The following is a 24,247-nucleotide window of genomic DNA, read 5'->3' on the forward strand; positions in this document are numbered from 1 at the left end:
TTATCTCCTTTCCATTCCTCCTTTGGTCTCCCAATAGTCGGACTAAATTGGCTGGCTTTATGTACTCCCAACAGTGTCTGACCCATTTACAGAAACCAATTTTGTCTCCTTTGTTAAATAGCTAAGCCCAATTGTTCTTAGCGGGCAACTTGCTGAATCCATCCTCAAGGCTGGGAAATTAAGAATTTAAGTTTATATTTCAATAAATGCTAACTAAAAACAAATTTTAATCTGTACCACAAGGGCAAATTCTCACCCCTCGCAGTGTGCATTTATTTCTCGCTGGATTGTACTGCTGGTAAATATAATAAGCAAACCAACAAGCTAATAAATTCTTCATCCATTCAAATTAGCTTTTTGTCTCCACACTTCTCAGCTTTGCTGTCTTGTCAAATCATTCACAAAGTCCAAAGAAAGCACAGTGTCCTAAGTGGCTCATTCCATTCATTGACCAGAAGAGCAACAGCCATTATTATACCTATTACATGTTGCAGCACTTCAATGGGTGCTGTATAAATCTTAGAGTCAGTAGTAGTACACGTACTCAAATAACCAGAAGGTGTGTACTAGTGGCAGAAAAAATTACATTAAGATCCTAAAAGCAAAAATAAAACCGGATCATAATCCATGTCACCAAAACTGAAACATGTTGACCTCAACAGTAGCTATGGACAGTAATTTACTGGTTGACAGATGAAGCAGTCCTATTTGTTCTAATAAAAAAAACAAATATTAAAACATATTCAAATCCAGTTTCAGAAAACCCTTGTGCTAAAAGCTTCATTTAGGAACAGCTTTAAAAATCAATATAATTGCAGTCAACATGAAGGTAAATTCAAATCTACTCAAAGACAAAAACAGGATCTTCAAAAAAACAAGTGCACAAACAGTAACAACACAAACAGAATGCCAGTAATGCCTGCTTAAGTTAATACGACAAATGAGTCTGATGTACAGACATCAATCGTGTTCCTTCTCCTATCAATTCATGTCAATTGGAAGCCAAAAGGAGATCTAATAAAGAGTTTAGAATGAGTTTTTAATGTGTAAAAGAAAAACAAACGGACACAAGTTTACGATATTCAAACTTATTATGCTGAAACTAAAAACCGAATATCTGATGCAAGCTTCAGGTTTACTCATCAAGGACAGTTTTAAACTGAAAACTAATTAGATTCTGGCATAAGCATGGAGAATCAAAACAGACAAACAGAAAAAGAATTTGATAAATACAATGAGAACAAAACTACTTGACATTGCGGTAATACCACATCAGGTGAAGGATACAGGAACTAATCCTCAATAAATGCTCAAAATGAATTTTAACGTGTGCTTGAACTGTTTTCCCCAATTTAGAATCATCTTGTTCTACTTCACGCTTAAAGTCGCTGAAACTCATCTTTTTCCTCAGAAAAGTGTGGAACAAACATCAAAACCAGTTGTGACTTTCCTAATTAAAACCAGGTGTGCCAAGGCAGTACATGTCACTGAAAGTGTTAGATCTATTTAATATAATGGCCAATTAAAGGAATGGAGGGGCAAAAAGAAACCAAACCACAGTAACTTTCAAAATGAATGGTGAAAAGGCCAAAAGGTCATCTTCTGTCCTTGAGCTTAACGTTATCTAGCCATTTCCTTTCCTTGGAAAAGCTCAGCCGGTCTGGCAGCATCCATGAAGGAAAAAACAGAACTAACATTTCAGGTCCGGTCACCCTTCCTCAGAACCAGACCTGAAACATTAACTCTGTTTTTTCCTTCACAGATGCTGCCAGACCTGCTGAGCTTTCCCAGCAACTTTGTTTTTGCTCCTAATTTACAGAATCTGCAGTTCTTTTGTTTTTCATTTCCTACCCTTCCCCCCTTTTGTTGATCTTGAATTCAAATTTTTCCTCTGTCCCCCCAGTCTTTCATTCTCCCCAAGTGAATTTAATTTTCAGCAATCGTCCCTTAAGTTCTGAGTATGGTTTCCTTCTTTGAATGAAGCTCAATCCATTTTAAAAAGAATCTAGGTAATATCACTAATGATTACCTTTCAATTGTGCACTTCAGTGACCTTTAGGAGACACTAGAAGTTTTCATCCCTCTGAATTATCACTAACTTGAGTGACTTAAGTACCCAAGGGACAGGTGTCGCTGTGTCAGTAAAATAATCCTTCCAGACAACATCAGTTATACTTCGACATAGTAGGAACTGCTGATACTGCAGTCTGAGATAACAAGGGCTCCTGAAGGATCCAGACCCGAAACGTCAAGTTTCCTGCTCCTCTGACGCTGCCTGGGCCTGTTGTGTTCATCCAGATCCACACCTTGTTATATCAGTTCTACTTCAACTAATATCATTATTGTCTGGAAAGAATATTTTGTGATAATTCATAAAACACTGTGCTATAAATCATGTGATGATATTCCCATGTCACTGAAGTGATGGGCAATAATTCTGTCAAAATCAATGTTTTGCTCTAAGTTCCAAACTCTCTCTCAGAAGTTATCACTTGATAATAGAATATATATCTTGTAATGCCTAAAACCCTCAGTGTAAAAATATTTCATGAAACATAGATCAAGGTCCACATAAACATAGCTGTGAGGGCAATGGCTTACATGAAAATCTATTGTGGTTTACAGCATAAGAGAAAGCAATTCTGCTCATCACACCTGTGCGTTTGTTTAGATCAATACGGTAACAGTGTGAGAAACTTAGCAGAGAGTAAGCAACCTATTCTGTTAAGAGAAGGAATAGAAGCTAAGATGGGAAATGCCTCCAAAAGGAGAAATACTTCTTGAAGGAAGTTTTCTTCTGGTCTACAGCAGATTGAAGTTGTGTTTACAATGCAAGCACAGAAACATACAAAAACAGGAACAGGTATCGGCAAATTGGCCCTTTAAGCCTACTCGCCATTCAATGAGATCATGGCTGATCATCCAATTCAATACCCTATTCCTGCTTTCTCCTCGTACCCTTTCAGCACTTCAGCCTGGAGAATTATATCTGACTCCTTCATAAAAGTGTTTTTTGGCCTCAACAACTTTCTGTAGGAGAGGATTTCACAGGCTCACCACCGAGTTAAGACATTTGCCATCTCCTCAGTCCTACATGGCCCATCCCATATCCGTAGACTGACCGCCCTGGTCATTCTTTGATTTCCCAGTCAGTCATCAGGATATCCTTTGTGTATTTACTCCATCTAGTCCTGTCATTGTGTTAAATATGACCAAGAGATCACTCTCATTTTTCCAAACTCTGGTTAATACAGTTCTAATCAGTCTCTCTTCATACAACAGTTCTACCATCCCAGGGGTCAGTCTGCACAAAAAGATGTGCTGTTGCAGGGTATGATATTTTGATAAGTAATAAGTTTAAAACAGACCCATAATAATATAAATATTAAACTTTATTCAACGAACAGTTTATCTGGAGCACAAATGTGCAATGCAATGACCAGCACTTGCACTCACATTCTCAATCCAAAAAGATTCGTACCCGACTATTCCGTTCTCTGTTGTTAAAACACCTTGAGAACATGGCTAAGCATCAGTTATGTGCTTTATGGTCTCTGGCTCTTCCAGACTACCTTGCACTGAAAAATAGTACTCAATGATTTAATTTAAAAGTAAGTGACACGAAACACATAATTCTAAATATATCACAGTCATAACCAGAATTCAGCACTCATTCACAATTGTGCAACTACTGTTCATCGTGGATATCTACACAAGTTTTTAATCAGTAAAAGGACACACATTTCTGTGACATCTTTCACAATATTGACTTGCATTGATCAAGTGGTAGTAAAATATTCCAGGATGTTTCACATGTACAAAGAACAAAGAAAATTACAGCACAGGAACAGGCCCTTCGGCCCTCCAAGCCTGCGCCGATCAAGATCCTCTGTCTAACCTGTCATCTATTTTCTAACAGTCTGTGTCCATTTGTTCCTCACCCATCCATGTACCTGTCCAAATATATCTTAAAAGACGCTAACGTGTCTGTGTCTACCATCCACCATCACAGGCAACGCGTTCCAGGCGCCCACCACCCTCTGTATAAAGAACTTTCCACGCATATCTCCCTCAAACTTTCCCCCTCTCACTTTGAAATTGTGACCCCTAGTAATTGAGTCCCCCACTCTGGGAAAAACCTTCTTGCTATCCACCCTGTCTATACCCCTCATGATTTTGTAGACCTCAATCAGGTCCCCCCTCAATCTCCATCTTTCTAATGAAAATAATCCTAATCTACTCAACCTTTCTTCATAGCTAGCACCCTCCATACCAGGCAACATCCTGGTGAACCTCCTCTGCACCCTCTCCAAAGCATCCACATCCTTTTGGTAATATGGTGACCAGAACTGTACACAGTACTCCGAATGTGGCCAAACCAAAGTCCTACACAACTGCAACATGACCTGCCAACTCTTGTACTCAATACCGCGCCCAATGAAGGAAAGCATGCCATATGCCTTCATGACCACCCTATTGACCTGCGTTGTCACCTTCAGGGAACAATGGACCTGAACACCCAGATCAATTTTCCCTAGGACTTTTCCATTTACTGTATAGTTCGCCCTTGAATTTGATCGTCCAAAATGCATCACCTCGCATTTGCCCGGATTGAACTCCATCTGCCATTTATCTGCCCAACTCTCCAGACTATCTATATATATTACCTCAACTGCTCCCTTTTATTCATCCCGTCATAACCTCCTCAAAGAAATTAATTCGACCGGCATGATTTCTCTGTCACAAAGCCAGCTAACTCTGCTAGGTTATGTTATACATTCTTAAATATTTGCTACTACATTCTTTATTATAGACTCTAACATTTTCCCAATAACAGCTGTTAGGTTCACTGGCTCTATAGTTATTAGTTTTTGTCTCCTTCCCTGTTTAAAGAAAGGCATTACATCGGAAGTTTTCCAACCTTCTACGACTTTTCCAGGATCTAAGGATTCTTGGAAGATTATTACCAGCATATGCAGTGTCCCGGGAGTCACGTCCTTGACCGCAGCGCACAATGCATCAGGTTCAGGGCGTTATCCACCTTTATCCCATTTGTTTCCGAAATACATCTTTTTCTGATGATAGTTATTGTACTTATTTCCTCCAATCTCCTTAGTCTCTTGACTACTTTCATTCTTGCATTGTTACTAGTGCTTTGTACTGTGCAGGCCGATACAAAGTACTGATTCAACTCCTCTTCCATTTTCTGGTTCCCTCATTAATGTCTCCCCAGCCTCGATCTCTGAGGGGCCAATGCTCACTTGGGCCTCTCACTATCCTTCTGTCTCTCTCATTATCTAGCCTCATAACACTTGCTCGCAGTTTATTTTCTCCTTGTACTATTTTTATTGTCATCTTTTGTTGGTTTTTAAAACATTCCCAATACTTCAACTTATGATTAATCTTTGCCATTATAAGTCTATTTTTCAGTTTCACATAATCCTTAACTTACCTGGTTAACTGTGATCTGTTTATTCTGTTCATTGAATACTACTTCATCACAGGGATTTTTTTTAATGCTCTGAATCATGAACTCGACTGTCATTGCTATGTAATTTTCCTTATTTAAGCTGAGCACGGTTATTTTGACCCGAGTTCCTGCACTCTGAAACTGAACGCTACAGTCTCCAATGTTACGATCACTGTTTCCTAGGGAATCTTCTATCGTTTCTTAGACCTGCCTTATTGCATATCACCAGATCTCTGGTCAGATTCACAAAGTACTGCTCTAGAAAATTATACTGAAAACACTCTATGGATTTTCCTTGTGGGTACCTTGGCCAATTGGATTTTTTTCTAACCTACATGAAGCCTAGAGGCACCCAGGATGAATGTACTGCCTTTGTAACATGCCGTCACTACCTGCTGATTTATTCTCTGTTTGGCTCATTAATGAAATCTGACACTAAGCCATGGAAGAGTTGTTTCACCAGGAATCAATGGAATCATGTGCATAGAGGTCATGGGTGAAATGGACTCGCAAGTTACAAATTAAGCAGAAGATTTGCGATGACCTCAATTTGTCACAGTGAAAGTTGGGAGGCTGGCCACAGAAGTGCTGGAACAGTTGAGCTCAAAGAGTCATGGCGTTAAGAGTTAGAATCCAAGTTGCAGTTGGGCTTGGACAAGACTGGTGACTTACAACGATAACGGTGGAGGTTAGTGTTGCTGGTCACAGAGAGTATTGGTTTGAAATCTCAGCTCCTGAAACCCCTCACAAAGTACTGTCACTCCTTTACTGCAGTAATGTAGCAATCACTTTGTGCACAGCCAAATTGCATTATTAGCCTTGCAATAATGACCAATTAATCAAAATCTTAAATGACAGTGAAAGAAACATTGCCCAGAGGGCTGAGGGGAACTCAAACTCTTGGCACACAAACCTTGGAGGCAAAAAGGTTAGAACATGATCCAGCCATTAAACTCAGCCCACCACCCAAGTCCAACAATCCCTAACCGCAACTGAACTCCAAATGGCACTACCTTTGATCTGTAACTGTGACAGTCTCACCCCATGAAAACTAGAGTGAGCTCAACCCTCAAAATTTCAACTGACACGACATTTATATATTTATACTTCATGAGAACATATGCTTCCTACTTTTACGAATCAACTGTTTCATTTACATTTTCAAATAATGCTACTTTTTGTCATGGATTCCTCACCACTTAACAGTTTCTGTGCTTAGCCCATTGAATTCTTCCATCAATTTAGTTCACTGCTTCACCTTCTGAATTCAAGGTAATATGACTATTAATATAATATACTCTTAATATAATCCTTTAGGCTCTACTATTGTTCTTGCAATCCAGCAATGCAGCCCCTCAATGGCCTTACTTTCTTAGTTCTCAATCCAAATCTAATTATTTAGATGAGATCCAACTAAAATTCCTTGGAGGATTTAAGACTAATAACCAGGAATTGTGTTTCCCACGACAACCATGCTGCTGTTCATCAAACAACTGAAGTTAATGTAAAGGTTAAAACTCAGCAGATTAATGGGTTCACACAGAACATTAGGAAAAAGTCCTTATAGGAATCAGTTCCACGATTACCTCTTATAATCTTACATTACAAAAACCTAAATTCAAATCAGTGATCAGACTGGTTATTACACATACTAGCAATAATTCTAACCTGTCATGTAAATAACGAAGATTATTCCTGCCTTATTGAGCTTCACAACATTAAATATTCATTCTGGCATTTGTTCATTCAAGTCGCCTAAATGTTTTAGATGAAAGCAAGTCTGTTTAATTTGGACTGAGTTAACCATGCTTTGCACTGAGGCAAATAACGAGCTTTCAAAACGCAGCAGGTAGACTTTGCATACAGCTGCTGCAACAGCACCAGTCAATTTAATATAGCCTTGTCTGATGCAAAAGGTCAGTTTTGCAGGTTGGCAGCTCATTTTTATTTTCTTGATCCACACATGAACCCCTGCCAACAGAATGGCACGACATACACCCCTCAGGCTTTAAACTTGAACTTTGTCAACTGATCTAGACACTGCCAAGTGCAGGAGCAAGCTACCATACCCCTTTAACTTATTTCATCATCCCTCATCACAAAATAACTGATGATAACGCATTGCCTAAAACCAGAAACTTCCCACACATCTAACTATGACAGAAGTGAGAATATTCTCAAGCACTCAAGGAGACCCTTGAGTGCTCTGCAGTTTACTGTGATTAAATGGACAGAAAGACAGCAAAGACGAGGTCTAGTGCAAAGTAAAGGAGACAGTACTGGCAATTAGGTTGTTTGCTGAAACATTTCAGAGGCAAAACTAACGATAGATAGCTCAGTTCCAGCATCTGCTGAGCAAGGTCAAGGAAGCAGTCTCACAATTACAGCCGGTAGTTTTGCACATAGCCGAAAAGGCCACACACAGCGAGCTCATGACAACTCAGAGAGCAATCCAATCAAGATAACTATCAATACAAGCGTGGTTGAAGCAAGAACAAAACATCATAGATGCTCCAAGATAACAAAGTGTGGAGCTGGATGAACACAGCAAACCAAGCAGCATCCTAGGAGCACTAAAGCTGACATTTCAGGCCTAGACCCTTCATCAGAAAAAGGGGAAGCGGAAGAGGGTTCTGAAATAAATAGGGAGGGGGAGGCAGATCAAAGATGGATAGAGGAGAGGATAGGTGGAGAGGAGACAGACAAGTTAAAGAGGCGGGAATGAAGCCAGTAGCGGTGAGTGCAGGTGGGGAGGTAGGGAGAGCATAGGTCAGTCCAGTGAGGACGGACAGGTCAAGGGGGCAGGATTAGGTTAGTAGGTAGGAAATAGGGATGCGGCTTGAGATGGAAGGAGGGGATAGGTGAGAGGAAGAACAGGTTAGGGAAGTGAGGACAAGCTGGGTTGGTTTTGGGATGCAGCAGCGGGAGGGGACATTTTGAAACTTGTGAAATCCACATTGATACCATTGGGCTGCAGGGTTCCCAACAGGAATACGAGTTGCTGTTCCTGAAACCTTCGGTGGCATCGCTGTGGCACTGCAGGAGGCCCAGGATGGACATGTCGTCTAAGAAATGGAAGGGACAGTTGAAATAGTTCACAACTGGGAGGTGCAGATGTTTATTGCGAACCAAGCATAGGTGGTGTTCTGCAAAGCGTCCCCAAGCGTCCGCTTGGTTACCTGATGTAGAGGAGTCCACAACAGGTACAGCTGTTGTAGTATACCACATTGGCAGATGAGCAGGCGAACATCTGCTTGATATGGAAAGACTTCTTGGGGCCTGGGATGGGTGTGAGGGAGGGGGTATGGGGGCAAGTGTAGCACTTCCTGGGGTTGCAGGGGAAGTGCCGGGTGCAGTGGGGTTGGAGGGGAGAAGGGAGCGTGGAGTGGACAAGGGAGTCACAGGGAGAGTGGTCCCTCCGGGAAGCAGACAAGGGTGGGGATGGAAAAATGTCTTTGGTGGTGGGGTCGGATTGCAGATGGCAGAAGTGTCGGAGAATGATGCATTGGATCCAGAGGTTGGTGGGGTGGTATGTGAGGATGAGAGGGATTATCTTTTGGCGGTTATTGCGGGGACGGGGTTGAGGGATGAGTTGCAGGAGACACGGTCGAGGGCGTTCTCGACCACTGCGGGGGGGGTTGCAGTCCTTGAAAAACAAGGACATCTATCTCCATCTGCCTCCTCTCTCACTATTTATTTCAGAACCCTCTCCCCATCCCCCTTTTCTGATGAAGAGTCTAGGCCCGAAATATTAGCTTTCGTGCTCCTCAGATGCTGCCTGGCCTGCTGTATTCATCCAGCTCCACACTTTGTTACCTCAGATTCTCCAGCATCTGCAGTTCCCATTATCTCTATCATACATGCTCCAACTGGCAAAAGATCAGTCAAGCATCCGGAGGAGTGAGGAAATTGGGCAGAGCACAACTGAGCAAAAAGTTAAAATGAAGCAAGATTTGTCATTCTGTTCCAAATATGTTGACATGGTGTAAAAATGTACTTTTCCAGACTGGGCAGCACTTGTTAACCAATCCAGCTTATGCTAAGAATTACACAACCAATCTAAATTATCTGTGGGGCTTGTGGTGTGGTTTCTCTTATACTTTGTAGAAGTCACATATATTCACATACACAATCTTGTTCTTTGTAAACAGCAAGAACCTCTCCATGCAGACCAACTTTTCAGACTGACAAAAGGTAAGGTCATCTATTCCCTGGTCCATTCACCATGGCAGCACCTTTACCAATGTCAACTTGCTAGCCAAACACTACCCCTTCTCATACAGCATAAATAATTACCCCATGGAGGCTGGGTATTCTTTTGATTTTGGCCTGTTGAATGGCAAAAAAATACTTAGTATGCTTTATTTTCAGCAATACTTGGTCTGAAGCTCACCATGGTTCCACCTTTAGCTCTTCCCTTTGCCCCCTTGATATTCTACCTCCTTGGGATATTTTACACATCTTCTGTAAAGAGGGATGGAAAATACTTGCTCAAAGTCTCTGCAATTTTGGTTTCCTATTAATCACTCAGTTGCATCCAGGAAGGAAGCAATGCTTACTTCTCTGACTCTGTTTTTCTAACCACTTGTTGAATGATTTACCGTTTGTTTTTATATTCCTTGCCAGTTTTTGCTCATACTCCAAACTTCTGACTTTCACACTTTCTACCCCCAAGTCATTGGGATTTTTAAAATATATCCAATACCATCTCTGGCTTACGAATCTTCACAGCATTGTACACATCTTTGTTCAATCTGAAACAATCCCAGAGTTCCTCAATTAGCTCTAGAAGGTGCATCCTTCTCGTACAGTCCCTATGAAGTGAATGCATCTTTGTTCCTTAAATGTGCGTCACTGCTTCCCAATCTTAGCTTGTTGCCCATTTAACAAGTCCATCGTTGCCAAGTGTCACACTTTTGTAATTAACATTACATTTAACATACCAGCTTTAGTCCCAAGGTTTTCACCCTCAAAGTGAACATGAACACAATTAGCCAGGAGTCTTAATTATGAAGTTATAAATTATTCCTGCCTCGTTATTATCAGGTGAAAAATAGGTTGTTCTGAGGTTGGCTCCAAAATATTATTTTAGGAAACTGTCCAAAAACAGTGTGAACTCAAGTGCGGAGCTATCATTCCCAATTTGATTTGTCCAGTCTATAACATGATTAAAATCACTCAATTGTCACAGTTTCTTTACAAGCACTTTTTAAAATTTATACTCTGTCCTAGTATAACCACTGTTATGAAGCCTATGAACTATTTACACCAGGGACATTTTCCCCCTTCTCTTAGTTAGCTGCATTAAATCCAATTTGACATCTTGATTTGCCAAGCCAAGTTAGTCGCTCTCAACTATACTGATCTCATTTACGAAAAGTTACACCACCTCTTTTTCTTCCAATAGTCTTAAATGTCTGTCCCCAGACTTAGCTATTAGAGAGACATGGTTGCAAAATGACAATCATATCATAGTCATGTATTTCTATTTGTGCTCAATATTCATCCAAATTACCAATGCTGTATACATCAGATAAAGATAGAAATTTAACAGTCTTTTAATCATTTTTCCTCCTGACCTTTGTCATGATGTACTTCCAAATTTCTATGCTCTCCAACTTTCCATCACAGGCCAGTTATCCTACTTCATGCAATACTAGCCTGGACTGATACCTTGTCCTTTGCTCATTCATGTGTCATGTGAACTCTTCATCACAACTCTCACACCCATTGTTTAGTTTCATGCCCTACAGTTTTGAGAGATAGCCGAACGCTGGACATGCCTTGTAGCCAGAAAAGCGATTGCAGAGCCACTGCCAGATGGAATTTTTCTTGTAAAGCAGAAAAACACCTATGTTCTCAACAAACAGTAACCAAAACTGGATCAAGAGAAAAACACCCAGAACAGATACACAGACAAGTTGTAGAGATGACTGTGTGTGCAGGTAAATACAAAAATAATGCGAAACATGAGAAGGAATGAAACAGAAATGAGTAAAGATTTCCTAAATTCTGAAAACTCCAGTATATAAAAAAGCCTATAAAATGTTGAAGAATTAAGCCGGGGGGGGGGGGGGGGGGGGGGGGAAGATTGTTATAGAAAGGTATCGGTCACCCATCACAAATGAAGCTACTATACTTACAACCTCAAAGGTCAAAATATTTTGAGATGTGATAACTACCAGCATTCGAACACCTGAAACATTACAGAAATTGGTCTCCAGCCAATTCAATTCATTCAAATGAAACTGAGAAACAGACAAAAGCACCGCAAAGGCTATTGGCTAGTCAATATTCCAGAAATAGGACTGTACACTCATCCCAAATGAGCCATGCCCCTCCTTCAGCTGTTCCAATGCTTCTGGCATCTACCTGGCAATGTGACAAATTGTCCAGGGACATTGTGTTTTTTTTGGATTCAGTAAATCAGACTAATTCTGATCATCAGAAAAATGTGATGGATGGGATGGTCAACTGTATGTTGTGGGACTGACTAAGATTTACCTGTTCATTGACAGTCAATTTGGGCTCCACCACGACCACTGCATTCATTATAACTCTGGTCCAGATGTGGATTATCTAGGAACCCGAAGAACACAAACTCTATGCTCAATGCAGTCACGTGTGGTTGTTGAAGGTCATTCATCTCAGCCACAGGATATCACTGCAGGAGTTCCTCAGCATAGTATCATCAGCCCAATCATCTTTACCTGTTACCTTGTTCTCTCCTCCATCAGGAGTCAAGAACAGACAGAATAACTGATAATTACACCAGTGTCCAGCATGATTAATGACTACACAAGCACACCGAAGAGGTTTAGTGATAGCAAGCAGCAAGAGCGTGGACAAAGAATAGACCTGGGCTGACCAGTGGCAATAGTGTTAGGCAATTACTACTTCCAACAAGAGAGAATCTCACCATTATCCCAAGATATTCGTTGGTCAGGAATTCAGTGATGATAATGCTATCAACTATGTCTCGCTTACCAATAACCAGAAACTAAACTGGACTAGCCATATAAATAGTGGCCACATGATGTTGAGGATTTGGCTCCAAGTAACTCATTTGCTGGTCCCCAATGCCTATTTACCACCTACAAAGGCCAAGACAGGAGTGTGATGGATTACTCCCCATTTGCCAGCATGAATGCACTCCAACAACACTCATGCAGCTCAACTTTATCCAAGACAAAACCACTGCATCAGCTACTTTCAACGTCTCAGTTGCTTCATCACTGACACACACTGTATTTTGTAGATGGTACACACTTGCCAATGCACTAACTCAGCAAGGCTCCGATGATGTGCACACTACCTCTACCACCTAGAAGATCAAAGGCAGCAGATGCATGGAAACACCACCACCTGCAAGTTGCCCTCCAACCCATTTCACTGTCCTGATTTGGAAAGAAATTGTCATTCCTTGTGGTTGGTTGACGCTCTGAGCTGTTTTGTTGTTCTGCAGACGTTTCATTACCCTGCTGGGTAACATCATCAGCGCAGCCTCCGATGAAGCGTTGTTGTGTTTTCTCATTTGGTATTTAAACTCTGGTGACCATTGAGCTAGGTTATCTCACTTCCGGTTTTCCTTTGCTGTGGAGTATATGTAGGGTCTAGCTCTACATGTTTGTTGATAGCCTTCTTAGTGGAGAACCAGGCCTCTAAGAATTCCTGTGCTTGTCTTTGCTTCGCCTGCCTCAAGATCCTGGTGATTTTCCTTATCCATGTGGAGAGAGATGAGAGAGTATTGGTAGTGTCTTTTTGTTGCTAGTTGATGCTCGTGTACTCTTGTGGCTAATTTTCATCCTATCTGTCCAATGTAATTTTTATCGCAGACTTTGCAGGGAATCTTATTCATGATGTTGGTCCAATACATAGTGGGCAATGGGTCTTTGGTTTGGATTAGCAGTTGGCGTAGGGTTGATATGGGTTTGCATGCCACTCTGATACCCAGTGGTCATTGGAGTCTTGTGGTCAGTTCAGATGAGTTCTTGATGAAAGGTAACATGATGAGTGTGTCGGGGCGTGTAGTATCTTCCTGTTGTTGTTCGTGTATTCGGCACCTTCTGTATATTAATGATTTGGATTGAGATTCCAACATAATATTTCCAAGTTGGTGATGACACAAAACTAGCTAAAAAGGTGACATGAGAATGCAGCAATGACACTTTGAGGAAATTTGCACAGGCTAAAGACTGTGGACAAAAACATGAGAAAGTGGAAGATTTTGTATAAATTGTGAAATTATCCACTTTGATAGGAAAAACAGAAATGCAGGGTACATTTGAAGTGATCAGAGATTGGAAAGTGCTAATGTCCAAAGGGATGTGGGCATCCTTGTTCATGACTTAAAACTAACATACAGCAATTCAGAATTCTAACAGAATGCTGGGCTTTTGTGCAAAAGAATTTGAATGTACGAGTAAAGATGTCTTACTGCACTCCTGGCAAAATCCAAAGTGGGCAAAGAGAGATCTACTCACCATAGAGGGGGTGCCACAAAAGCTCACCAGATTCCTTAAATAACAGGACTGTCCAGTTGAAGAAAGACTGAACAAACTGGGACTGTTTTCTCTTGAGTTTTTAGAAGAGATAAAGGTGAAATATAGACTCTTAAGGATAGTAGTTGTTGTCACCACTGAGGGGTCCAAGAAGCAGGCGACAGAATCTCAATGAGAAATGTACCATTTAGGACCAAGATGAGATGGCATTTCTTCACTCAGATGGAGGCAAACTTTGGAATTCTTTCCCTACAATGGCCGTGGAGGTTTGTCTTGAACATATTCAGTGACCGGAGTTTAAAAGATTTCTAAGTATCAACATAAAGGAATGCAGGGAAGGTACAGTAACATGGCTTTAAGGTAGAATACTAGCCACCATCCAGCCGAATATCACAGCAGTCATGTTCTTATTTCCTACTTTCTAATGGGAGACAACTAAAGAACAATTCAAAGATCAAATCACATGGTGACATTTACATCTTATCGAGGTGTGAAGCTGAAATGAGAAGAAATGGCTCAGCTTTTGGAAAGGGAAGCAAACTGTTTTTGAGAAGTGCATTCAAATACGATATCCAGATTGACAGCAAGCTGGTTTCATCTGAAGCAAAGGGAGATGGAATCAGTGGCAAGGGGCAAAGATAACAGCTTTGAATTAATGAATTGGTGAATTTTGGAGAAATTTTCAACATACCCAGGATTATTATGCAGGGAAGGTATTGGAGAGCACGAGGGATTGAAAGCACTGTATGTTTTCTTTTCAATGCAACCCTTGAAACCATCTATAGATAGATCCTTAGGGATCTTGATATGGTGTCTAGACTAAGGGAGGAGTCAGTGCTGGACACATTCTAGACAGCAAGAATGGAAACTGGCAAGGACAGTTGTACTCAGCTAAATGAATGCAGTCACCAATGTATGGCCAAACTCAAAGACTGTACGAAAGTCAAAGAGAAATAAATGCATGAGTATTATATGGAACACAACTTGGATTGGAGTTCCTCAAGTTGTGTGGCGGGCTATAAACCAATTCAGGGATTCAAATATAGCGATGTTTAAAGGAAATTTGATAGAGATTTAGCACCTAATACGTTTCCTGAGTAATTACGTTAACAACAGTGAGAAGCAATACCAGAAAGATCTTTGACAACCACAGATTGGCCTTGAACTGCTCTTAGCCAATCAACTATTCTTAACGTCCAGGTACTTTATTTAGGAACTACTGTAGGCAACTTACAAAGTCCACAACAGCAATGTGACACTAATTAAGAAATAAATATCAACCAGGAAAGATCTTGACACCAAGAAAAATTCCCACATTCTTTGAAGAACTATCACAATCTTTTACACACACCTGAGCGGGCTTACAAGGTCTCAGATGAATATTTCATGGATCTCAGCAAATGAAAGCACACGTTTTTCAGTGCTACCTGGGTCACTGTAATAAACAATGAAATCAAGGCAAATAAAAAGGGTTGCATCAGAGTGACATTGAATACGCAGCCTTTTCTCAAAGCTTCAGCTTTTCCATGTAATATACAGGGGCCATTTACTTCAGAGATTTCAAGGCAGTCGAAATCCTGAGAGAAAATCATGGCCAGATTCGTCCAATTTGAGCTTGTGTTCAAGCTAGGAATTGGCTTGTCGAAATATCAACTGTGTCTATTTTTTTAAATGTTTTGTGAGAGCATCCTGCTGGCACAACAACTATACAGAACGAATCTTAAGTCAACCAGGATCAACTGGGGAGGGATTCAGAGCTTGCATGGAACTTCACTTTGACCATGCTCTTTTTGTTTTAGCTATTTTGTCCCAGTTAACTTCTAACCTCATAATTTTCTTTTTCTGTACCTTCCAACTGATAATTTCCAATTGCTTGTTCACATTACCTTCATGCAAAATTAATTCACTAAATTTTCCAATGGTTTTGTCAATCTCTCTTTTCCTGCATACACTGAACTTGCACCAGTTTCAGTATAAAACCACTTACGAATTCCAATACTTAGAGAAATTCTACTTGTCATTGACATTTTTCTCACCGTACTTTTAACATTTTCAGCACAAATCAAGTCACAAATTGGGTATAGTCCAAACAAATGAGCCAGTAACCAAGAGATCCAAAATTGGAATCCAAATTGCACAAGATCAATATCCCTGCAGCAAGTTCACATTCAGTTGAATATATCTGGAAATAAAAAGCTGGTGACAGTAGAAGTGATTTTTACTTCAATGTGACTCTTATTATGGAGTCTCAACGTGAATCCAGTTGACTTTTTTCCTGAATTGATTTCTGAAATGAGTGATCAGGCCTTAAGCTTGTTTGAACCCATTACAAAGACAGAGCTGTAGAACACCTTCAACACAGTGACATTTAACAATTTGAAATGAGAGTCCATTGTTCACAGGATGGGCAAGAAATGCTGCCAATGCCAGCACTGCCCACTTCTCAAGAATAAAATATTTTTTCAAATTTCACAAGAGGAACAAAATAACTGTGAATCAGATTTGTCATATTTCACAAGTTTTTCCAAATTGTCAGTACAGCAGATAGAAAATGGCAATCCATATTTCCAGCACAGAAATAGACTCTTCAGGTCCAGTGATCTTTCTTCAAAACCGTTGAATCCAAAATTGGCTTGATGTTTGGAGACAGCGGGTGGTGGTTAAGAGTTGATGTTCAGACTGGAGCTTGTGACCAGCGATGTGCCATAAGGATCAGTGCTGGGTCCAATGTTGTTCATCATTTGTGTTAAAAAATGTAGATGAGAAGATAGGGAGCATGGTTCGGAAGCTTGCAGGTCACACCAAAAATGATGGTAAAGCAGACAGTGATAAGGTTATTTAACAGTATGACGGGATCATGATCAATTGGGCCAGGAGGCTGAAGAATGGCAGATGGGGTTTAATATAGGTCAATGCAAGGTGTTGTGTTTTGGTAAGATAAGCTAAGGCAGGAATTACACAGTTAATGCTAAGGCCTTGTGAGCGTTATAGAACAGAGACACCGAGGGATGCAGGGACATAGTTTCTTAAAAAGGGAAAAACAAGGACCCAAAACATGAACTCTGATTTTACTTCACAGATGTTGCCAAACCTGCTGAGCTTTGCCAGCAACTTCTATTTTTGTTCCTAATTTACAGCAACTGCAGTTCTTTTGGTTTTTACATAGTTCCTTGAAAGTGGCTTGACAGGTTGACAGAGTGGTGGAGAAGGCATTTGGCCAGCTCGCCTTCACCGGTCAGAGCTTTGGGTTCACGAGTTGGGGCGTCATGTTATAACCATACGTGACAGTGGTAAGGCCACATAGAACATAGAACATTACAGCACAGTACAGGCCCTTCGGCCCTTGATGTTGTGCTGACCTGCCATACCAATCTGAAGCCCATCTAACCTACACTATTCCATGTACGTCCATATGCTTGTCCAATGACGACTTAAATGTACTTAAAGTTGGCAAGTCTACTATCGCTGCAGGCAAAGCGTTCCATACCCTTACTACTCTCCGAGTAAAGAAACTACCTCTGACATCTGTCCTATATCTTTCACCCCTCAATTTAAAGCTATACCACATGTGGAGTACCGCGAAGAATTCCACTCAGAGATAACAAGGTGTAGAGCTGGATGAACACAGCAGGCCAAGCTGCATCACAGGAGCAGGAAAGCTGACCTTTCAGCCCTAGACCCTTCTTCAGAAACAATTCCAGTCACCCTGCTTTCGGAAGTTACTAAACTGGAAAGGGTGCAAACAAGATTAACAAGGCTGTTATCAAGGCTGTAAGGTTTGAGTTATAAAGAGAGGCTGAAACAAGGTGCCAGAGAAGTGGTAGAGGTGAGAATTACAATATTCAACAGCTATTTGGACAAGGTTTAGAGGGGTATGAACCAGACGCAAGCATCTATGTCTAATTCAGTATAGGAAACCTTTTCAGTTAGGCTGAAGGGATGATCCTTTCGGACCAAGACAAGGAAAGCAACTGACCCTGATGGAGTCCCTGGCCGTGCACTCAGATCCTGTGCAGACCAGCTGGCAAGAGTATTTGCAGACATCATTAACATCCCCTTACTACAATCTAAAGTCCTCACCTGCTTCAAGACCACCATCATCCCAGGTGCCACAGAAAAATCATTCAGCATGCTTCACCGACTACTGTCCGGTGGCTCTGACCTCCATAATTACAAAGAACTTTGAGAGATTAGTCATGGCTCACATCACTTCCAGCCTACCAAATTGCCTTGATCCACGGCAATTTGCCTACAGCACAACAGGTCCACAGCAGACACCATCTCCCTGGGTCGACGTTCATCCCTGAGGTATCCTTGTTATCCAGATAACCATGTTAAGCTCCAACTCATTGATTACAATTCCATCTTCAACATCATAATTCCAAACAAACTCATCTCCAATCTCTGAGACCCAGATCACGGCTGCTCCATCTGTAACTGGATCCTCGACATCCTGACCCACAGACTGCAATCAGGAAGAATAGGCAACAACACCTCCTCCACCATAATCATCAACAGCAGTACACTGCAAAGCTGGGTACTCAGCCCCAACTACACACCTTATACACTCATGACTTTGTGGCCAAATTCTGCCCCAATTCCATTTATAAGTTTGCCGATGACACCTCCGTTGTAGGTCAGATCTCAAACAGTGACAAGACAGAATATAGGAGAGATTCCAAGTGCTTCATGGCATGGTGTAAAGACAATCTTTCCGTCAATGTCAACAAAATGAAAGAACTAGTCACTGGCTTCAGGAAGCAGAGTGGAGGGCAACCCCCCTGTTTGCAACAATGGTGTTGGATTGCAGATGGTCAAAAAGATGATCACCAACAATCTGTCCTGGTCCATCAACATCCACATCAACATCACAGTCAAGCATGCACGGCGTCTCTACTTCCTCAAGAGGCTGAACAAATTCATCATGTCACAATGACACATACTAATTTTTATAGGTGCACCATAGAAAGCATCCTTTCTGGGAGCATCAGAGCATGGTACAGCAACTGTTTTTCCAAAGTCCGCAAAAAGCTACAGAGTCATAGACACAGCCCTGTCCATCACCCAAACCAACCGTTTATCAACTCTATCTATACTTTCCACTGCCTCAGAAAGCAACCAACATAATCAAAGACCCGAACCATGCTGGTTATAATCTCTTCCATTTTCTTTCATCAGGCAAAAGATATAAAAGTTTGAATACATGTACAAACAGCTTCTTTCCCACTTTTATCAGACTTTTGAACTGACCGCTCAAATGTTAATTCTGATCTTTCTCTCTGCAGCTGTAACATTCTATTCTGTACCCTGTTCTGCTACCATGATGCCCTTTGTATGGTACGATCTGCTTGTATAGCATGTAAACCAACACTTTTCATTTTAACTCAGAACGTCACAACAATAAATCAAAGAGGAATTTCTTCAGCCAGAGGGTGGTGAACCTGTGGAAGTCATTGCTAAAATAGGTTGCGGAGCCCCAGTCACAGAGTGTATTCAAGACAGAGAGATAAACAGATTCTTAATTAGTAAATGGATCGAGAGTTACAGGATGAAGACCGCGGAGAATAGGGTTGAGAAACGTACAACTCATGATCAAATGGCAGAGCAGACTTGATGGACCAGATTCTTCTTCTGTGGTTTTATGGTCAATTTGTCAGGCAGCAAATGTTGACAATGCTCACTTTTCATGACTGTTGTTATTGTTTTTCCTGTTCATCCTTTGCCTACCTCACCACTCGATGAAAACCTGTTGCATTTTACTTCAGTTCTAATGAGGTCACTGGTCTGAATCTGCCTTCCATTCACCTCCACCTCCACCCCCACCCCCACCCCCACCCACAGATGTTACTTGACCTGTGGAGTATTTCCAGTATGCTCAGTGTTTCGCTCCTGTATTGGATTAGCCAAGTCGATAGCTGAGAAAAATAAGAAAGTTAGAATCTCAGCACAGATGGTGAGAGATCGGGCAGACGCAAGTTACGTGACGGAAGATGTTCTTTCTGACCGAGACTTTATGGGATCAGAAGTCGAACACGGGTCAAATAGAACATCACTGCAAACAATCTGGTTCAGCATGAGACAGCTGTTAGCGATGGGGAAGGAATTCCGGGTCAGTAGCAGACCCAATTCTCATTTTATCGATTAAATCACGCCTTATCACTCAATCTTCAAATAAACATGATATTCGTGGGCGATGTGTAAAACAAAAGAAATTCAACTGTGAGTTAGAACTCTTAGCTTTGCTTTAAGCCTCCGCCCCGCAGTGATGCCCAAAACATTGAGGATTCTCCCAACCCCCCTTCCTTCCAAACCGTGTGAAGCCAATGCATTTGAGCGCTGTACTGGCCTTGCACTCTCAACATCAACAGACAAAAAAAACGCCACCTCAAATGTCAGTGATTAAACGAAACACAGCCGGTTCGTCAAGATTTGATTTTCCGATGATCATCTCTCGCCAAAATCACAATATTATCCAAATCACAGAAACCCACCGCCCCCTAAACCGCAAAGCCACGGGTTCAAATTCCCTCTGTCGCACATGATGGAGCTTTCTTCACCTCCCCACCAAACCGTGAAAATACCTACACTCAGCAAAGAAGGGCGTCCGTCTATCGTGCGAGCAGAGTTAAAATGTTAATACCTCTGGAAATAAGTCCAACGCGGCTCAGGCAGCGTTATCTCTGATGTTAAAATCCTGGCGCTGCACACATTTTTCTCACAACCGAAATAAAAATGAGAGCAGAAGACAACAACGGTTGAACCTAACTGCCACTCCTTCTCCGGTGCGCGTGTGTGTAGACGGAAATCTGTGTTGAAGTTACGACACACTGCACTCGAACTAGCTAGCAACTATCCCCCAGAGAGGAAGCTTTCTAACTGATTCACTCAGCCTCAGCGTCAGCGTCTCCCTCTCTCCCACTGGGACAGAAGCCACTGTCAATGACACCAGTCCCCTCCAGTCCAGCAAGCCCCCAAAGTCCCCTTCCAATTCACTGACAACTGCGCCTGCGCATTCCCTCCACCTCAACCTGTCGCCCCCACGATTACGTCATGACTCGCCCAGCTGCCAATCACCGCCAGCGTTGCCAGGCAATCCCTAGCGTCACACCCTCCTGCCCACTTCTTCGCGTCGTCAGACGGTGCGTGCGGCCCCCCTAATCCGTGTTCCATTGTGCTCAAGGTGTCTCTGGAAGGGTCATTCAACCCAAAACGTTAACTCTAATTTCTCTCCACGGATGTTGTGAGGCTTGCTGAGTTTTTCCAGCGATTTCTGTTGTTGTTGCTCGACTGTGCTGCTGTTTCCTCTTGAAAAGGATCAGTGGTGATCTTCGATATCGGCTTAAACATTCGGCAGTTGCAGTTCAGAATCGCTGCATTTGTTATAAATTGTGACGACGTCTGTAATGCAGTGGAAGGTTTATACTTAAATTCAGTGATTTTAATTGAGATGCTTTTGTGCAAAAGCTGTATCAAATAATTTTGTAAAAAACTTCCCACGTTATCTCCAAATGCCTTAATTCGATCAACGTCGAAAAGCCTGTCGGCCTCTAACTTGAATGTACTCAACGAATGAACGTCGCAGCTCTGTGAGGTGGCAGATCCCGGGCCCAAACAGCAGGCACAAACAATAACATAAATCACTATTCTCTTCATGACAATACGGCAATTTTGAGAGTAATGTTAGAAATCATGAAGAAAGTGCAGAAAGATACAGAGATATATCTACAAGTTCTTCTTGGAAAGTTCTTCAAGAGGATGACTTTCTTCCAAAAAACTGTGGATGCTGGAAATCTGAAACAAAAACAGAAATTGCTGGAAATTCTCAGGTGGTCTGACAGCATCTGTGGACAGAAATCAGAGTTAACATTTCAGGTCCAGTGACTCTTCTTCAGAAGCCTTCTTCTGAAAAAGGGTCCCTGGACCAAAAACATCAACTCAGATTTCTAACCACATATGCTGCCCAATCTGAGATTTCCAGCACTTTCTGACTTTCTTCCAAAACAGCTTTGTTAGTCCTGAGGTGGCAATTTTGTTTGAAGGTGCAGAGGTGTTGAGTATTTCATAAATGGTGAGAGATTAGAAAGCACTGATGTGCAAAGAAACCGAGGTGTTCTTGTTTGTAAGACTTTGAAGGCTAACATGAAGTTGCAGCCATCTTTTCTCATGACAGGATTGAAGTACAGGAGCAAAGAAATCTTGCTTCAGTTGTCTAAAAGAACACGGGTGAGAATATATTTCAAGTTCTCTTGCCTGAGGAAAGATATATTTGCCATTGAGAGAAGGTAGCAGAGATTCACCAGACTGCTTCCTGGAATGGTGGGACTGTTCTATGAGGAGAGATTGTTGAGGCTTGGCCTGCAGTCTTTGGAATTCAGAATAATGACAGGAATACTATTGATAATTACAAAAATGCAAAAAGGATAGACAAAGTAGATGCAGAAAGCCTGTGGGGTCAAGTACCAAAGTGATTGATTATCTAAAAGCAAAAGGCAAGCAATTCTTCTTCACTCAGAGGATCTTCTTCACTCAAAGAATCTTTGAAATTCCCTAACCCAGAGGGCTGTGGAAGCTCAGTCATTAAGTAAGTTCAAGACAGATTGGGATTTGTCATTGCTAATGGCATCAAAGATCAAGGGGATAACACAGGATGATAACATTGAAGTAGGTGATAGTCATGATCTCGTATAATATCTCAAACTCAAGACCCTAAATGGTCTACTGCTACCAAGTATTTAGTAAGTGAAAGAATAAAGGTTGATGACTTTCTAAAATCTGGTGAAGTTTGTATTTAGCATTTATTTACCCATTTCAGTTTATTACAATATTAGTGCCAAACAAGGTTGTTACCGAGATCGTGTGTTGGGTAATTAGTTAGGTGACTAGTTGGTACTGGTTCCCTTCCAGCTGTGCCGACTCATTTTGCTAAAAACTAAGGAGGTATAAATGCAGGAGTTTTAGCACAAGTGTGAAGTTAGTTGCATAAAGTTTATTGTCACAGATTGTGTGCAGTGAGACAAGAATTTACAAAGGAAGGGAGTTCACTTCTGTGAAGCAGGCGGCGCTGTTATGACCCTTTACAAACAGGAATGCTCCAAGAGAGGGAGTGGGAGACAGACTGAGGACCTGAAAGCCTGGTGTGAAGATGGATAATTGATGAGTTCAACATATTTTTTCCCTGTGTAAATTTGGGCAGTAGCTTATGCCAGTATTGGGAAGATATAACTACTACATTATAGTATAAACAGTTAAACCTCATAGCACAACTCAAAATAATCAACAACTTAAATATTAAAAAACAAAAGAACTGTGGATGTTATAAATCAGGAACAAAAACAACATTGCTGGAAAAGCTCAGCAGGTCTGGCAACATTTGTGAAGGAGAAAACAAAGTTAACGTTTCGGGTCTGGTGACCCTTCCTCAGAACTCAAACTACTTAAACGTTAAACCTAATTCGTGAAAAGCAAACAAGGTAAAGATGGTCAAGCATGTGATTTATTGCAGCTGAAGTATATGAGAGCTGGTGAACAAAGCTGATTACCTTTGTGATCTTGGCAAATACATCTGCAGAAACTGCCTAAAATTTGAGGAAATTGTGAGAAAGCAAGGAAACTCAGCTACCTAGAATACACCTCCTCCCACCCACCCTCCTGCAAAAATTCCATCCCCTATTCCCAATTCCTCCGCCTCCGCCACATCTGCTCCCACGATGAGGCATTCCACTCCCGCATATCCCAGATGTCCAAGTTCTTCAAGGACCGCAACTTTCCCTCACAGTGGTCGAGAACGCCCTTGACCGCGTCTCCCACATTTCCTGCAACACATCCCTCACACCCCGCCCCCGCCACAACCGCCCAAAGAGGATCCCCTTGTTCTCACACACCACCCCACCAACCTCCGGATACAACGCATCATCCTCCGACACTTCCGCCATCTACAATCCGACCCCACCACCCAAGACATTTTTCCATCCCCACCCCTGTCTGCCTTCCGGAGAGATCACTCCGTGGCTCCCTTGTTCGCTCCACACTGCCCTCCAACCCCACCACACCCAGCACCTTCCCCTGCAACCGCAGGAAATGCTACACTTGCCCCCACACCTCCTCCCTCACCCCTATCCCAGGCCCCAAGATGACTTTCCATATTAAGCAGAGGTTCACCTGCACATCTGCCAATGTGGTATACTGCATCCACTGTACCCGGTGTGGCTTCCTCTACATTGGGGAAACCAAGCGGAGGCTTGGGGACCGCTTTGCAGAACACCTCCGCTCGGTTCAC

General features: G+C 41.8%; 1 protein-coding gene across 13 annotated transcripts in view; it reads right to left on the reverse strand.

Annotated features, from left to right (window-relative positions):
- Positions 1-20,988, reverse strand: part of mpp7a (MAGUK p55 scaffold protein 7a) — a 400,728-nt gene extending 379,740 nt beyond the window's left edge. For 9 of the 13 annotated variants that reach the window (XM_059639113.1, XM_059639088.1, XM_059639095.1 and 6 more), the window contains exon 1: positions 20,612-20,988. The gene's annotated coding sequence lies outside the window, so the exon portion shown is untranslated. Of the gene's footprint in view, positions 1-19,824; positions 19,887-20,556 lie in introns of all 13 variants that reach the window. The other 4 variants (XM_059639122.1, XM_059639105.1, XM_059639053.1 and 1 more) reach the window with 2 other exon arrangements.
- Between the last annotated feature and the right edge of the window lie 3,259 nt (positions 20,989-24,247).

This window comes from Stegostoma tigrinum, chromosome 2, assembly GCF_030684315.1.
Source record: "Stegostoma tigrinum isolate sSteTig4 chromosome 2, sSteTig4.hap1, whole genome shotgun sequence".
NCBI classification, from domain to species: domain Eukaryota; kingdom Metazoa; phylum Chordata; class Chondrichthyes; order Orectolobiformes; family Stegostomatidae; genus Stegostoma; species Stegostoma tigrinum.